We start from the raw sequence: 6,000 nt of genomic DNA, 5'->3' as shown, positions 1-6,000 counted from the left end.
TGCATTTCTAGATGAGGCATCTCTCCTCAGAGATGACTGTGATCCAGGTAACTTTTCCCTAAAAACTCTTTCCACAGTATAGCGTATTTTTCTTGTCATGCTGAGATAGAAAGATTCCCAACCTATACATGTGAAGGCTAGTCTTTCCAGCCTGTTGACAGCAATGTTCTGGCCAAAAATGCCCAGGAACATGGGCATGTTGGTGCATGCAGTGCCCACAGGCATTTATTTCTCTGACACAGTCCACATTGTGGTTCACCAGACCTTGTACTTGTGACTGCAGAGCAGCAAGGGAAGTTCAAGTACCTAGACCTACCTACTCACAGGTCTTGGAGAACACGTCAAGCTCAAGGGCAACACAGCAAGGCTGAGGGTAGAGAAAGAAAAGTGCTTGAGCCTGGGCATCTGCCTTCATTGGGGTTCCTGGGGGTTGTCTAGGGTTTCCACAGATTCATTTTATTGGCACATTTAAAGCAGAAGAGTGGGAATGAGGATGCAGGAAGGCAGAAGTAGGCTCACTTATGCAGTCAGATGTCAAGGTTGTTTAGAGTTTTCTGAAAAAGGAATCTTTCTGGGTGAGGCATCCTGCTCCTTGTCTAGGTGTTCTTCTGGTAACATTAGATGGTTGGCCGTGTTTATGCAAGATGAATGTCTTTGAAATGGATGCCTCAGCAACCAGAAGCTTCATGGCAGACAAATAATAATTTAAGGTCAGGCATGTGTAATATACCCAGTGTGTGTAACAAAGTATGAAAAACAGCGAAATAGAATCTACTCTGAGAGTGAACTTCTCATGGAATTCCCACTCTAGTCAGTTTAGACTATCCTAGCAAATGGTCTTAGGCTGGGTGGTTCAAACAACCAATGTTTCTTTCTCACAGTTCTGGAGACGAGATGCCCAAGATCAAGAGGCTACTCTAGGCACACTCTGTTGAGAGCTCTTCTCCAGCTTGCAGATGGCTGCCTTGTCCCTGTCTCCTCACGGGGGGAGAGGCAGTGGGGGCAGAGGTGCCTGCTGAGGTCTTTTCTGAAGACATTAGCTCTGTTCTTTAGAGTAGGGTCCTCATCCAAAGGCCCCACCCAAAATTCTCTCACACTTGGGATTAGACCTCAACATACACATTTTGGGATGTCACCAACAGTCACCTTATTTCTGCTGCTTCTTTATTCAGGCATGTTAGTGTGAGTGGATAATCTGCAGAAAACTCCACATTTTCTTTGTGCCCAGATCCCATAAATATCATCTTGCTCCCTTCTCTTTTCTACCGACAGAAAGGAAATCCTCATGTCAGAAGTGAGTTTGCTTCATCTACACTGTGCAAGTCAATCTCTGACTGGGATAGATAGACCTTCTTAGCCCCTGTTTTTTGCTTTTTGGCCTCATCCCACACCCCAAACACCACCTTTCCATTTATTTTCTGTAGAAATAGAACAAATTACCGTTATCTGCTGGGCCTGGTTGAAAAATCATTCTTGCGATGTTCTGAAATGGGCTCAACATGGACACTTAGATTTTGTTTGGGGATATGATAAAATTTCCAGTAAATTTTCTATTGAAACTAACTAGCTTTTGGTAATTCTCTAGACTCCTGAGTTCCACATACAGACATTGACATGGCCCTCATTCCTTCAATCTAGCTCTACTTTAAGGCAGAAGGAAAGCAGAGAAATTGTTCAGGAACACACACATATACTAGGATGTGTTCAAATTGAAAAGGTCATACAAACACCAGGGCCTGCCAGAGTATAAGTCCTCTTAAACTCAAATGAGAGAGGTTTATTTGGTTCTATTTTTACTGTGTGAACAAGAGACACTAGATTGGAAATGAAGTATGACCGAATTCACTGCTTGGTATTTTACATGTTTTTATCTCACTCCAATTAGCTGTGTTACCTAATCTCTTGTTCTTATGTGAAAATAAGACAGTGAATTAGAAATGTGTCTTGGAATGGGTGGTAACTAGACTTGACAGATGTTGAACAAGGGACCAGCTGCTAAACTCAAGTGAAATTCAGAACTAACTCCCTGCTGGTGGTCTAATTTGATCTAATTTGTACATTTGTCTTTATTCATGATCCTATGGAAAGATTGTTGACAAGAGCATTTCAGATACATTTTTTGAAAATTCCAGGCATTAATCTGTCACATTTGCATTGGCAAGCACCACACACTCCAGTGCCACCCACACCCCGGCCCACACTTTATCAAGCCCCATGCTATCTAACTAAAAGGGGAAAGCACGTGACTTCCTGAAATAGAATTTTTAAAAAATTTTTACTCATTGGTCTTTGCTCTGGACTTGACAATAATTTAATGGAGCTACCTGATTTCTTAGAATTTGGCATCCCACCAATGGTAATGAAGTTTTTGTTGCTGTTTGGAATTGTCTTGAAAGTACTAGAACAGGATATAGTAAATGCAGATAAATAGAAATAAGAAAAATCTTTTTGATAGAGAACCTCCCCATTACCCAACTTCATGATATCTCTACAAGACTTCTAAAAATTACTTCCCTTTGACAAACTCACACACATGACTACTTAGCTACCTTTCTTCATAGAAACCACGCGAAAATAAGAGTGAGATATTTTAAAGAGATGACAGTGGGTTCTAGGACAAAGGGCATGGAAAAGAAACAATGATAGAAACAATGGTACAAAACAAAACAAACCAAAAAAATGGAAACTGACTTAGAAACCAAACCCTAGCCCTACAATTATAAAAGCCAAAACAAAACTTTTGTTTTAGCTGGGGTTTTCCAAAAGACTCAGACACTGGAAGCTTCCAGCAGAGAACAAATAGGATTACTTTAAAACTTGTTTAAGACAATGTTATACCACTAGAAACACACACCCCTTCACCTATCCACTGTCTTCCACATAGACCCTACACACGTGCTCAAGGAGAGGACCGCAGAGTGTTTCTTGACATAGGGCATTCAAAACAGTTGAAGCAGGGGCAATGGGATATAGGGACTTAAAATGTCCCTATAAACAGGGACATTAAATGGACATCTCCATACTGAATGTTGAATTCTCTACTCTTCCCCATGCAATGCCCAGCAATCTAGACAAAAGATGAAAAGACCTCTGCAGGATTGAAAAATCTGAGAAGAAAAACTTGCAAGAAATGAGATTACAACCTCTCAGCCTCTTCTGTCAACGAAGACAAAATCTACCAATAGGAGAAGATATTGAAACCATGTCGTAAAATAAAGCCTTAACAAATTTTGGAATTGTGACTTCTGTTTTCTGATAGGTCCAAGAAATAGCACTGATTTTCCATTGTCACCTCTTTTTTTTTTTTTTTTAAATTGCAAGTATTTGAATGACAACCTACAAATCCTTCACATGAAACTGAAAGTCCCAGCACAATTTACTTCATTAAATGCTGGCTTGACAATGAGAAGTTCTGGCTCAATTCCTACGTATGCTAATGTGGGATTCTGAAAAAGAAACATCAAGGACTTTTGCTCTGGTGGAACAGAGCCTTTGAGGTGGGGATACTAAGGCAGATGGGTCTTGCTGTGCTTATTAATTAGCATATATAAAATCATACTTTAAAAATGTAATTATTCACATTATAGAAAGCAATTACAATTCATTAAATGACTAAAATTTAAGTTTCTTTTCAATTGGCCGTGTTTATATTGTGTTAAAGAGAGTTGATTCAGCCAGAGACACTTAAAATTTCACTTGTTAAATCTAGCAAACGTCACAGACAGGGGTGGCAGACGATGGGTACCTTGGTGGTGGGAGAGCTAAGAGATCATACCTAGGAGGAGGAATCCTGTATTGTCAAAATATTTACGAATATGGGAAACAATGTCACTTCATTAATAAATAAATAACAGCAGGGAATGCAAATTACTACTGAAGCTCTGTGATCGCTAAGAAAATGGACTTTTACAAGATTACCAAATCTTTAGAGTTCAAAAAGATGAAACCTCTCATAATTGAGAATACAACCAGGATCACAGCAAATAAAAACCTTGCAACAGATTTAAGTTGGAACTCAGTTTTTATATGTACTGCCTCGCTAGATTTCCCACTGCCCCCTTATGTCATAGGATAAGGGTGTGATAGGGATAAGGCTTGATGTACTCAGGTTTGCTTTAAGTGAAAATGGATTTTCCCAAGAATAACCACCCATCTAATTTAATTCTACTGCCAAACTTTTTGAAGAAGTATTGATGATCATCTCAAGTGAGACTGTAGGAAGATCCCCTAACTGGACATGATGCTCTTTTCTAGTTAGAAATCTAACCTGAATTCTTTCCTAGTTAGAAATCTAACCTGAAACACTGAGAAAAAGATTCAAATTTTCTTCTTAATAAGTTGCATTAAGCAAAATTTTCTTCCTTATGTTGACATTATTACAACTTTTCTATTCAGAGTAATGTAACTGAATTTTTATTATAAACGTTCAATATCAGCAATGATTAAAAAATTGATATGGTTAGGATTTGAGTAATCTTAGCTTTTCCTTTGTTTTATGAAGTTTAAATTTCTATAATTATCCTAAAGATTAAAAAAGAGAGAAAGAGAATGGGAGCTAAAAAAAATCTCCTGATAAAATTAAATACATTCACTTCTAATTCAATAAAACTAAAATATTAAAAGATGAAAACTGAGGATTTGTTCTATGAGGATTTGTTCTAGGCGACCTTTCGTGATATTTAGGCATCTGCCTTTTTAGATCAAGTAATCAACATGCTAATTAAAACTACATTTTTGTGAATGTCAAAACTGTCATCTGCATTTTCAATGTTATAATTGTGTGAGATTAAAAGAAAGGAGAGATTGCACATCAGTGACATCACTGCTATAACATTATCTTGGACACTGAGGAGTGAAGAAAACTCGGCAATACTCCAGATGTGGGTAACTGGAAGGTACCACCAAGGTGCAGGAACACGGCCCCACTCCTGATCTGAGGGTGCTTGGCTCCTTACCCAAAGAATAAGACTTAATGAGCAGCAGAGAGTCTAGGGTAAGGTCAGTGCTTCTCAAAGAACCATCTGGTGGCTTGAAAGCCTTCCCAGTCCCACCAGTCCTTACCACCCTACCCCTCAGAGCCCTATTCCATGGGTCTGGGATGTCCTGGGCTTGGAAAGTCTGACAGGAGCCAGATAATACCTGTTACAACCAAGTTTCCACAGTGTTGCTATGTTTTCTGTAGCCATGGAAGATGCACAGAGCCTCTCCTCAGGAGAGAAGGCATCATTGTCTCCTGGCTGAAGTAGTAAGATGAAGCAGGTTTCAATGAGCCCCCTTACAAGACGCAGGTCTCCTGAGCCCGAGGTTGCTCAGCTGAGATACAGACCCCTGCATGTGCAGTGAGTACCGTGCCCCCGTACATCAGGAACTTAGGGAGCAAGGGGATAGACCGAGACATGAAGCTTTGAGTCCTCAATTTGTTCTTCTCAAACTCACTGCTGTTTGAGGCGAAGTCACCACCAGCTGAATGTTCTCAGGAATATGCAGATAACAGTCCTTTAAGCATAAAGCGCAGCTTGGCAGCCTGCTGACTGATAACAGAATCTTTCTCTAGGGTTTTAGCAATACACAGGGAAGCTCAAGCCAGGAGGCCTTCCTGCCTCCTTTAGACCAACTCAGGTTTCCCTCATCTCTGCTCTCATGACCTCTGACTTTTTAATTACAGACAACCAAATTAGCTCATTAGCAAATCAACCACCTTTAACCCATTAATGCCATCCAATTAAATATACACCAGTGTCCTATGCAATTTGCTATGTAACTTCTGCAAAGCTCAGCAGGTCTTTTCTTTGGTCAGGTGGCTCTCATTGAGCTGCTCCCCTAGAACTGTTCTAAAGATTTTAGAAAACAACGCAAACACACAAAAGCATAGGCACAGCATTCAGCTTATAGAAGAATCTCCAGTGATTATTATTTCAATTGCTTTTTGACCTCTTGCAGCTGAAGCAGAAATAGCCTGTGAGGTGGATTTTGCTGCTTAGGGAAGAGGGAATAAAGCTG

The sequence above is a fragment of the Condylura cristata genome, unplaced genomic scaffold (assembly GCF_000260355.1).
Source record: "Condylura cristata isolate star-nosed mole 26May11 unplaced genomic scaffold, ConCri1.0 scaffold00035, whole genome shotgun sequence".
NCBI classification, from domain to species: domain Eukaryota; kingdom Metazoa; phylum Chordata; class Mammalia; order Eulipotyphla; family Talpidae; genus Condylura; species Condylura cristata.
Note: the sequence above shows the minus strand (reverse complement) of the source record.